The sequence below is a fragment of the Ambystoma mexicanum genome, chromosome 11, assembly GCF_040938575.1.
Source record: "Ambystoma mexicanum isolate Mex_15411 chromosome 11, UKY_AmexF1_1, whole genome shotgun sequence".
Lineage (NCBI taxonomy): Eukaryota > Metazoa > Chordata > Amphibia > Caudata > Ambystomatidae > Ambystoma > Ambystoma mexicanum.
Window position 1 is genome coordinate 1,358,416,653 of NC_090934.1, and position 12,759 is coordinate 1,358,429,411.

General features: G+C 47.5%; 1 protein-coding gene across 4 annotated transcripts in view; it reads right to left on the minus strand.

Annotated features, from left to right (window-relative positions):
- FAN1 (FANCD2 and FANCI associated nuclease 1) overlaps positions 1–12,759 on the minus strand; it is a 169,252-nt gene that overhangs the window by 19,000 nt on the left and 137,493 nt on the right. The window lies entirely within an intron of this gene.

Sequence of the window (12,759 nt, forward strand, 5' to 3'; positions counted from 1 at the left end):
GTTAATAGCCTACGCTACCATTACCACGAAAGAGGAGTATTTGACAGAGGATGGGCATACCTACCCAGAAGGGACACTGGCAGACAGTTTCCTGGGGTTCTTTCAATCCTTTATCAATCTCAATTTCCTTAGAGGGAGAGCTTGGTGGTGTCCAAACCTATGCAAACCTACAGTCCCAGAAAAAGGGTGGGAACATCTTAAATGTGCACACACAGGAGAAGAGGACTGTGATGAGAAGGTCAACAGCAAGGGCCATTGTGGCTATGGGCAAGGTAACATTTTCTCAGCCGAGAAAAATACCTATATCTTCACCCTCTGCCCAACCACCCATGCACTGCAGAAGAACATAGAACACACCCTCCAATGACCGAAAGCACTTTTTAGGATTTAAAGTTAAAGAGAACAAAAGCACTAAGCCTTCAAAGGGTACCAAACGCCATGCCTATAACCCTCTTCCCTGAAAAATGTGACAAGGGACAAACAAGATTAAACATCCTCCTTGGATCTACAATCAAAGCATTGGGGTCCTCAGATCATCAAGCCAAAGGCTTGACTAACCTCAAGAGTGATGCGATGGGTGAAATCAGGCCACGGACGGATATGGATCCTGTGTGCTAAATAGGGACCTGCTTGCATCCATGTGCAATGAACAGCTTCCCTGATTGTTTTGCAGGAGCACCCACCAGGAAACAGCAGCACCAGATGCGTGCGTTTTTGCAAGCCTGGGGCCTAGGTTTCACATCTGCTTTTCTGCCATTTGACCGGATAGCCTCAGGAATGGCTCGAGCATAGCTGCATGTAGTACAGATAGTCTGGATTGTTACACTTTGGAGTGCACAATTGTGGTTTGTAGTTCTTGTGTTACTTTCATTGGATTCAAGAGTCTCTCTCTTCTTGTAGATCATGATGGGAGCCATGTCCACACGCCAGCAGCGCAGAGGATATACTCCCACATTGGCGAGTGTCGGGTCAGTCAGGCATTTTCAGACTTTGGAGCAGAGAAGGCACCTACGATGGTTAATACTTACCTCCACATTTTAAGCTGGCCACAGAAGTTGCACAGGGGGACGGGTGGCAACATCCTTACATCTGTAGATTGTTAAAGGAGACTCAACAAGTCATGCCTACACCAGCTACTTTTTTCAGTACTTTGGGATAAAAACATAATGCTTAGGGTGTTTCAGGAGTGGCCAGAAAATGAAAGCCTTTCCAGCTAGTCCTTGCCATTATGCTTTGTCTGCCTAGTCTCATGCCAGCAAGATTCAAACATAGGCAGAGTGTTCGCCCCTGGAGCAGTAACTTAGCACATCACTAGGCATGCGGAATGCAGGTCCAACATTTTATATTACTTGCCATTTCCAGGTCACAAGATTGTGCATGGAAAAGTATATAAAAGCTTAAGAGGCAAAAATGGCAGATCTATGATGCAGTAAACCCGGATTTCAATAGAGAACCCTGTGGCCCATTGCATCTCCAAATAACAAGGGGGGTCCCCGGGAGACTCTCTGCCAGGAGTGCTGGTTACAAGAGCCTTACCCAGAGTCTTTAGCTCACTACCTTTCACAGAGAAGAAATATCCCAAACATATCAGTCTTTGTCCTGCCCTGGGGCAGTCCAGCACCGGAATGCTAGGCAATTCTCCTCTGAACAAGAGTACCAACAGCAACACCAGACACTATTCTTAGCCAAGCAGGTGGCGCGAGGGGTGATGTGGTGATGGCCTAGGTGTTGAGGCTGAGAGATTCCTCAAAGTTGTGATTCTTGAGTTCTTTTCTGAATTGTCGGAGCGTGGGGGCGCATCTGATGCAGACGGGGATGAGGTTCCATAGTCTTGGGGCATAGGCAGAGAAGGCTTGTTTTCTGGTCCTTTCCATATTGCAGCAGTGGATTTCAAGTCTGTATGTGTCCTGGCTTCTGGTGGTGCGCTGTCCGCTGGAGATGCTGAGTTTCTCTGCAGGGTAGCTTGGTGACTTGAGCCTTATAGATGATGCAGTAAGACTTGGTGAGTTGTGCGTGCAGATGAGGGCCAGGGTGATGTGATCGTATCTGCGTAGACCCTTGATGAGGCCTGCAGTCACGTGTAGGACACTCCTCCCGGGCACATGGGAGGACAACGGGAGGCCTTTGAGGAGTGCATTGCCCCCATCCAGGTGACATAGGACCAGTGCTTGGACGGTGGCTCTAAAGCTGTCCCGAGGGAGGAAGGGCTTGACTTTTTGCAGGAGGGAGAGATGATACCAAGCTGTCTGAATTGCATTAGCTATTTGTGTCTTGAAGGAGAGGCGTTTGTTCATGTGGAAGCCGAGGGACTTGGCGCACGAGGTGAGCTCAGGTGTGAAGCCCTCAGGGGGTCATGGTTCATAGCCAGGTCTGTATGTCTGGGTGTTCATTGGTGTCGGTGAGAAGTAGGAATTCAGTCTTGGAGGGGTTGAGCTTCCAGTGTGCACTGGACATCTAAGACTGGATCAGCGAGAGGCAGGTTTTGAGCCTATGGATGTCCTTGAAGGAGTCGATCTTGAGGTATAGCGGTGTGTAGTCGGCGTATTGGTGGATGTTGTGTGTGTGGTCATGAGGGCTCCCAGCGTCTCCATGTATAGATTGAACACTAGGGAGAGGATGGAACCCTGCGGGATTTCACAGTTGACAGGTAGCATTGGCGATCTAGAGGAGTCCATCTAAACAAACTGCTTGCGGTTTGAGAGGTAGGACTTGAACCAGCGTAGGACAAGGTTGCGAATTCCCATGCGCCAATGTAGGATGCGCGTAAGCGTATGGTGGTCTACTGTGTCGAAAGCGGACGAGAGGTTGAGTAGAACCAGGTGGTGGCCTTGTAGTTGGAAATCCAACAGTCGGTTTGATCTGGTTATCTTCCTATGTAGTAGTTCCGTAGAGTGGCATTCTGTGCCCTCTCCCAGAGATACCAGACCTTCGTTTGATGGATATAAAAAACATTAAAAAAGGAAGCGTGAAAAGCTCTGGGGGACCTGGTAATAATGGGGCTTAAGGTGTCTAGAAGAAAGCAACCAGACGGGTGACATAACCAGGGCCTCCACTCTTGCAATCATGCTGTTTCAGGTTCCACACAAATGACTGGATATAAATGTAACCCCTGGTGACCTGCCTTCTTGCCCCAAAGAAAACTTCTAAAAACCGGGCACTTCGGCATGAAAACGAATGAGCAACACCCACCACCCATGCAATGAACACACAACTGGAAAGACGGGGGACTATGCCGGGCCACAGCGACGTGCAGGAAAATAAAGAGGCGCCTGAATGGGAGGGAGGGAGACCCTTGTGTACCCATTCCCATAGAGAGTCCTACCGGAAACCAAGGAGAAAGATGGGCTCAACCTAACTGAACCACAGATAGAGGGCATTAGAATTAATAGGGGAGAGGCGAACAACATTCGGAAACAGATGAGGCACAGGGAGCTCAAGGGCATAGGAACTAGCTGCCCCCCTCTCCCTCTGGAGGGGACCGTGGAGGCGGTGGTTGCTGCACACAGGGATGTGCCAGGGGGTAAAGTAATGTGGACATCCATTAGTCTGGGCACTGGGGGTAGAGGGGGCGCCACCACTAAAAAGCCCTGCTAACGACCCACACCTCTGCAAAGAAAATAGGTGCGGGAATTGTAGTACACCACAATGTACAACATTGGAAGGGATATGTGCGGTAACTGAGGGGGTAAGGTATTGCCACTAACCAATCCCACTAAAAGAACGCATCCCTCTGCATACGCCTCTCAAGCTCTGAACTAAACACAACTATCCCTCTGCAGCAAAAATAACGCACCCACTTCACTACACCGCAACAACATAACAGACCACACATAGCCTCACACAACAGCACATGATGGCTACTAACCGGAAATTCACACCTACGCTCAGCGAACGGTGTAAACTGAACTGAGGCTGCCAACAGCACATCACAGCTCTGTTGCTCTTTTCTCCCGCTCACTCCTACTAATTTACTCCCCACCTTACCCTCTTGCTTTACAGATCCGTCAGAGCACCAAGGGACCACGCAGGTGGTGATAGAGCATGGTATAAAAGACCTTTAACATAACATCTGTTGAAAGTGAATGCTCATAACATACACAATGACTTTATTAAATGCCTTTGTACAAAACAAATGCACTTTTGACTCCTTTAAAGGAGTGCAACACCATTCACATTTCAACTAATTAATCACACTTCCTTGTGATACTGAGAAAATGTTTAGTCACTGGAAGTTAAAATGTTGTTTGTCTGTGCTAAAGGTATTCTGCGCTGCCACCTAATGGCGGTAGCAAGCAATTAGAACGAAACGCTTGCTTCAAAGCAAGCACTTATAATGGCTTTGGAATCCATTGAGAAGGCCTTTACCAGGTGCAGATGAGCCTAATCCAGGAGCTAAACGGCAAATAGCGCTCGGAAATTTCGAACCCTGTATATCTCAAGACAAAATTCGGTCTAGCTGCTCACATAATGGGTCTCTTGCTTAACACATACTTTGCACAACACCTCTGGCACTATAACGCGGATATTGGAAAAAGAATTGCTAGCCATCAAGCAGGCCTTCCAAGAATGGCTGTTGCTGGATTCTCTTTTCCAGTCAATTCTATCTAGCTGCAAACATAATGTCGCTCTTGCATACTCTCTGGGCACCTGCCCACATGTCTGCTCAACATGGGCGACTAGCAGAGACTTGGCCACCCCTACCTGCCATTAATACCGGCTAAGTGCACACACGCACTCTCTCTCTGACAAATTTCCCATACCTGGACCTCGGTCCCTCAAGGACGTTCAACCTACAGCACGTTGAGACCATACCAATGGTGAAAGGCGCTATACAAATGCCCATTACATTACATAAAAAGGCATCATGGCATTGTACCTCTAATTATTTAAATTCATTTATAACATTTCTGTTTGTTGTGAGTAGGTACAAGAATTATAATAATAATCGTGGACTCTTTAAAAACAAAATAATGTTGCGTGTCTATTCCTTCCAATATATCAATCTATTTGTATGATTTAAGGGTGCAGAATAGTCTGTGCTGTGATGCTAAACCCTCTATCCCTTTAGCTGACCTGTGGCCTAAATAGAACCACTGCTTAAGACAAGCTGTTCCTAACATAATCTATGCACACCTTCCTGTACCATTTCAATCTGCACAAACAAAAACTCCAAGGGGTTTACAATAAGCCTCTAATTCAACTTCAGGACAAAACTTGAATCCATAATGCTAAAACTCTTCAACCTAATTCAGTTTCCAGAACAATCAAAAATATGCCCAGCTTTTTTGTCTCTCTGCTAAAATGGAAAAAGATATGACTTCGCACTCTCGAGCTATAAATGTAGCTTTGCTTATCTTGGCTGGCTGATATTCAAATCTAACCCCATCTCTGGTGGGTTGCTTTTACCTCCCTGCTTCCATCTTCCCACAATTCGTCTTGTCTGCCAAAATGTCACAGGATGATATTTGTTTCCAAGCAGCCTTCGCTATAATATTCCCCTTCGATGTTTATATACCCCAATTAAAATGTTAGCTAATGATTGGTCACTTCGTTTATTAAACAGCAAATTGCACTAGGTTTGGCTAAAAAAAAGTACATGACATATTTCTAGTGTGCCGTGTTCAAGCCTGCATCTGTCGTGACCTACAATAGCTCATCTCAATATGCCTACATTATGAAAAAAAGTATGCATAGCCATGGCCTTATCTCGCTCTTGTTCAGATTGTTTATTCAGTTTGACCTTGTTCTCATTGCTTAGGAGCTGAGGGCAGAGAAATAAATATATATTCTGAAAAGGAACGTCCCTGAATTCAATTCTAAATGTACTCAGAAAATAAGCCCCTCACTGTACAAGGCCAATTGAAAAATATAAACCCAATGTCTCCATCTAATATATTCACTACGCAATCTGCTCTTAGCACTATGCTGAAGCATTACACGTTGCAGTCTGATCCTCTAAGTGTTTGCACGCAGTGAAATGATAAATGTCATACGCACCCCCTAGTCTTTCTAAATCTGTGCAGTCATTGGTATAATTCCAACCTTTCTTTACCCCATACAGTGAACAAATGACTTTATAATCGGTGTAAGCACTTCTATGCACTCCAAAGCATTGATTGCGCTAATCACACTGTTGAAAGGTAGTGCTTTTAAGCACAGATGTATACATTAAATGACCTTTTCACAATTGATTGTGAAATGAAGGTCAATCAGGAGATATGCAGGGGAAACTCCCCGCAACTCCCCACTCAATCCAAAATCCCTGCAACCCTGTACCCAATCCCATTATATGATTTATTACTACAAACCCACCCCACACACACATATATATATATATATGTGTAAAATAAAGATAAAGGCCAATTGCGCAGAAGGTCAATTAGGACCACTATTATTAGGTCAATTAGGACAAAAGGTCAATTTGGGTAATACCTTTAGCACATAAGATGACATTTGTGCATTTCACTTATACCCATGCATTTTATACGACTTATCCTCTAGGCCAGAGTGGGGAATTTAGGATCTGCAGGTGTGGTTTCCATTGTGTAGGTTATTTAAACCTAAATTCTCCAGGTGTTCCATGCGGCTCCAGCCGTCCAATTGTGGTAATTTAGCGGCCTGAATTGGCTTGTAATGCTGCAAAAAACAGTATTTGGCAAAAGGGACCAGCTTTCCCCAAATGAAGGAGTGCTGGGAAGGAGAGGCGCAGGGTGGTCAAATCAGCAATGGAAAAGAAATGTACACAAACATAACAACAAAACAATCTTATTTTGATTCGTTCCTTTCATTCGAAACAACTGTTCTAGATGTTCTGAGTACATCCATTGCTCCTGGAAAGCAAACTTTACATTATGGCAGACAATGGATCAAGGAGCAGGCAGACTGCCTTAAATAAATACCCACCTTTACATGCCAGTACTTGAAGCTCTCCCAACCCTACAGAGCACTTAATTTTTAACAAGCGGATGCTAAAGATGATCACATTTCCCACAAATACCACCACCGCCGCCAGTTAGTGCCCATTGTTCAACTAGAAGAACAAGTTACTTCTTACCTTGTAACGTTCTTTCGACGGGATGTCCCTCCGACGTATTCCTTATCTTAGATATCTCCTTCCAGCTCTGCTGGTCTGGAATTTTTTTCTCTAGAGGGCGCTGCGCGTCGACGTCCTCCGAGTCGATGTCCCTCGACAGCCGCCGTATCGACGTCGACGTCATCCTGCCTATAAAGGCCGCGCGCAGCGTCCGTTGCTCAGTTCCGTTTTGTAGCCCACAGTATTTCTGTCTGGACTAGACTAATCACCCTGAAGGAGCATAAGCTGCAACAACAAGGGAAGTAGAACTGCGGGGATGGATGGGAGGGTCGATAAGGAATACGTCGGAGGAACATCCCGTCGAAAGAACGTTACAAGGTAAGAAGTAACTTGTTCTTCGAAGGGATAGTGTCCTCCGACGTATTCCTTATCTTAGATAGGCTCCCATAGCAGTATTCTATTATTGGAGGAGGGAGTACTGACTTCACGCTGTCTTCTATTGATGAATAGAGTGCAGTACAGCCCTTCCAAACCTAGTCTCTTGACTGGAGGAGGAATCCAAGTTGTAAAATTGTGTAAAGGTATGGACAGACGACCATGTAGCGGCCGCACAGATGTCTTTAACCGGCACACCTCTTTTGAGGGCCGATGAAGCTGCAATACCTCTGGTCGAATGAGCCCTAAGGTTTTGAGGGGGCTCTTTCCCTGCCAGTTTATAACATTCCAAAATGGCTAGAATGATCCATCTGGAAATGGTCTGCTTGGTTATTGGTAACCCCAGCTTGTGGCCTGTGTAACCTACAAACAGCTGGTCTGCCTGTCTTATCCTGGCTAGTCTACTGATGTAAAAACTTAAAGCCCTTCTAGGGTCCAGCCTGTGTAAACTCTCTTCTTCTTTCCCCTGATGAGGAGGAGGATAGAAAGATGGTAGGGTATTCTTCTGAGTGATATGGAATTCAGAAACCACCTTTGGGAGGAAATTAGGCTTCACTTGCAGGACAACTTTGTCTTTGTGAAAGATTGTATGAGGGGGTTTACAAGAAAGAGCTTGTAATTCGCTCACCCTTCTAGCAGATGTAAGTGCTATTAATAAAACAGTTTTAAGGGTAAGGAATCTTAACAAACAAGAATGGAGTGGTTCGAAAGGTGTGCCCATCAGCAAAGTTAGGACTAAGTTTAAATCCCATAGGGGAACTTGGAATGGTCTTGGGGGATAAACATTGGTTAACCCCTTTAGAAACTGTATTACCAAGGGTAACTTGAAATAGGATGGTTCTTCCGCAGTGCGCTTAAAGATGGATAGCGCTGTGAGATAGCCCTTAATGGTGCTAACTTGAAGGCCTGAATTCGCCAAACAGAGTAGGAAGGAAAAAACCATTGGTGTACCACATGAAAAGGGGTCAATATTCTGTTCTCTACACCAGCTGCAAAATCTGTTCCAACGGCAGCGGTAGAGAGACTTTGTTGCTGGCCTCCTTGCCGAAAGCAACACCTCCATAACATCATCAGGGAGGTCCCAATCCTTGTACCTCAGCCTTTCAGAAGCCAAGCGTGAAGGTTGAGGGTTTTGATGTCTGGATGGAGAACCTGACCTCCCTTCTGTGAGAGTAGGTTCTCTCTGAGTGGAAGTCGAATTGGAGGGCAGATGGACAAGTCTAGAAGGTCCGGGTACCACGTTCTCCTGGCCCAATCCGGGGCAATTAGGATCATGGTTCTCCGGAATCTTCTCAACCTCCTGATCATTTGAGGAATGACAGGGACCGGTGGGAATGCGTACATAAGCGGAAACTCCCAGTCCACTATGAACGCGTCTCCCAGAGCTCCTCTCGGGGGAAATTCCCTTGAGCAGAACAGATCGCATTTCCTGTTGACGCCGGTGGCGAACAGATCCACCTGAGGGGTTCCCCAAAGGGCGAAGATCTCTTGAAGGACTTCCTGAGCTAGTTCCCACTCGTGGGAGACTGTACTCTGCCTGCTCAGAGCGTCCGCTGTCAAGTTCTTCTCTCCGGCTAGGTGAACTGCCGATAGAGAGATTCCTTCTTGGATTGCCCAAAACCAGAGCTGCATCGCCTCTCTGCACAGGGGTAGTGATCCTACGCCTCCTCTTTTGTTGAGGTAATGCATGGCCACTGTGTTGTCCGTCATTATCAGGACATTTTTCCCTTGTACAGCTGGCAGGAACGCCTTCAGCGCAAGTCTGATGGCTCTCAGCTCTAACAGGTTGATATGTAGTCTGGACTCCGATGGAGACCAACAACCGCTGATGGTCAAGTCGTTGGCGTGGGCTCCCAACCCCGTGAGTGAGGCATCCGTGACTACTGTTATCTCCGGCCAGGGTTGCCAAAACTGTTCTCCTTTCAGAATGTTCTCCTGACAGGCCCACCACTGAAGGTCTCAAGCCACCCTGTCGGGAACCTGAAGAAGATCTGTCATTCTCCCTGAGAATTGTGACCACTGAGTCCTCAGTGTCCACTGGAGGGATCTCATTCTCAGGCGAGCCTCTGGCACTAGGAAAATGCAGGATGCCATGAGGCCTAGCAACCTCAAAAAGTCGAAGGCTGGGAGACGTTGGGCATCTTGGAACTTGGTAACCATCTGTAGAATATCTTGAGCCCTCACCTCTGGTGGCGAGGCTTTTCCCAGGGAAGTGTCCAGGATCGCTCCTATGAACTGGAGTCTCTGCGATGGTATCATTTGTGACTTCTTTAAATTGAGGGAGAAGCCCAGTTTGTGAAGGGAGTGGCAAACGTGATTTAGCTGGATCTGAGCTTGTTCCGAAGATACAGCCTGATCAACCAATCGTCCAGGTAGGGGTAGACGTGAATCCCTTCCCTCCTTAGACTTGCCGCCACTACCGACATTAACTTGGTGAAGACCCTCGGGGCGGAGGTCAGCCCAAATGGCAGCACTCGAAATTGATAATGAGAGTTGCCAATTGCGAACCTCAGGTATTTCCTGTGTTTGAGATGGATAGGCACATGGAAATAAGCGTCCTGAAGGTCCAGAGATACCAACCAGTCCTGGAACTGAAGGGCCTGAGGGATCTGAGAAAGAGTGACCATCTTGAATTTGTCTTTCCTGAGGAATTTGTTCAATTCTCGCAAGTCCAAGATGGGTCTCAGTCCTCCGTCTTTCTTTGGAATAAGAAAGTAAGGGGAGTACCAGCTCTTGTTCCTCTCCGCTATAGGTACCGGTTCTATGGCACCTTTCTCTAGCAGGTCCAAAATTTCCTGCAAGAGGAGCGGATCTGGAGCTTTCTGAGAGCTGATCCCCGGTGGATGACTCTGAGGTATGCGTAGGAAAGGCAGGCAGTAACCTTGGGCAACTGTTTTCAATGCCCAAGCATCTGACGTGATAGCCTGCCATTCCGCCAGATGTTGAGTCAAACTGCCTCCTACAGGTGTCCTGTGAGGGAAGTCCTCAGAGTGGTTTTGGGGCGGCTGATGCAGATGGTAAAGAGGCACCTGCTGTTGCTGAGGCTTTTGAATATCTACCCCGTCCACCTCAGGTAGTTCTTCTTTGTCCCCTTGGAGCCGGTCGTCCTCTACCTCTTCCGAATGCGGAGTAGAAGCGAAAGGACTTGCCCCTCGCACAGGTTCCTGTGGGACGAAAAGGTGTCTGACGGATTGCAGCGCCTAGGGATTTTGCTGCTGCTTTTGAAGTTTGCAGTTTCTCTAAACTGTCATCCGCCTTTTTCCCGAACAAAGAAGAGCCATCGAATGGCATGTTCAAGAGCCTGGCTTGCACATCTGGGGCAAAACCAGACTTTCTCAACCAAGCGAATCTCCTGGTTGTTGTACTTGCCGCCATTGCTCTGCTGATACTGTCAGCCGAATCAATGCCCGTCTGGAGGGATTCGCACATAGCGTCTTTACCGTCCTGTATGATATTCAGGAACGCCTCCCTTTCTTCTCCCTCCGGGATGCAGTCAGCCTTTGTAGAAGCACACTCCCAAAGTGTATGGCTGAATCTAGCAAGGGTGCAAGTAGCATTAACAGATTTTAACGCCATGCTACATGCCGAAAAAACTTTCTTTGCCATAGCATCATATTTTTTATCGTCCCTGTCCTGTGGGATGGTAGGGTAAGCAGTCTTGACATCAGTAGAAAATGCTGCCTGTACCACCAGACTTTCTGGGGATGGGTGTTTTGACAAAAACTCCGGGTCTGCAGAAGATACCCTGTATTTTGTAGACAGTTTTTTATTTACTGCCGGGACGACATCTGGGGTTTCCCAGTTCGTCATAATCTTCCTCTGAAGAGCTTTATGAAAGGGCACTAGAGGATCCTCCTGTGGGCCTTTGTCAAGAATATCCGTGAGGTCATCTTGTTGGAAAGACTGTGAAGGTGCAGACCACCCCATAAACTCTGTGATCCTGGCCATTAAGGCTCTATAGGGGGTTTCAGCATGCTCCCCCGGGTCTGGCCTAGCAAACTCCACCTCAGGGGGTGTCTAACCCACTTGCCTCATGTAAGGAATCATGAAGATCCTTTAACCTGCGTTCTTCAGAGGATAACTCCTCTCTAACTGGGGTTGCAGGTCCCTGCAACTCAAATGTGTCTTCCTGTTCAGACAATTCACCCTCTTCCATAATTGAGGACATAGTTCTCAATTGTTCTGAACTCATAAAGGGTGTAAACCCCATCTCCAAGGCAGAAGGTGCCAAACTTGTCATAATCGGCCTCGAAAACGTCAATGTCGTCGACGCCGAAGGCTTCGGGAGTGGCGTTGAAAACAAAGGCGGAGGCCTCGATGACCTTGACAGAATTGGGATTCTGCTCGAGGAAGTCGACAATCTCGACGCCATCGTCATCGAGGACCTGGGGATAGCCACTGGGTATGTCGTAACCGTGACTTTTCTTGGCGTCAACGCCGGTGTTGAAGATGGCGTCGAGTCGACAGACCCGTGTGTCGAAGGTCCCTTCGACAACGGCGCCGAAGACACCGACCTCGGCGTCGACGGTACCTTCGTCGACGGCGTCGACGGAACCTTCGAAGAAGGTTTTGAGGTCGTAGTCTTACTCGAGGGTTCGAGACGCGCTCGAGAAGTTTCCTTCGCTGGGTACTGCGACTCGCGGCGTTTTTCACCTTCGGGTCTTTCGACCAGAGCATCGCTCTCGGCAGTCTTCGAGGGGGTCGAGGCCGCTTTCTCGAAGACGCACATCATACTTTTGCGGAATTCCTCCCATTCAGCCCGGGAACTATGTTTCGTGGGGCAAGGGATTCTCTCTTTGGAGAAACAGAGGAAGAGGAAGACGGAGAAGGGGATCTTGGACGTCTCCTCTTCGAGTGCTTCGATGTAGAGGAGTGATGGGACCCACTCCGAGACCTGGAGCGCGAATGGTGACGAGGAGACGAATGTCTCGACTTCGTCGAGGAAGAAGAAGCTTTAAAAGTCTTACCTTTCTCCAGCTTCCCCCTACGCTCCTTCAGGGTCTTAGCTGTCATGGACATACAGTCCTCGCACTCCGAACAATGGTGTTCAGCTCCCAAACACTACAGACAAACTCTGTGAGGGTCAGTCAGCGACATCTTTTTCCCACAATCTCGGCATTTTTTGAAGCCGGACCGAGGAGTTGTCGGTTCCGACGAAGAAGCCATCGAGTACGGATCGAATAACTCGAGGTAAATAGGATTAACCTGACAAAACTGAGCAACGGTATTCCGAGGCACTGAGTAAGCGCGGAAAAATGGAACTGAGCAACGGACGCTGCCCGCGGCCTTTA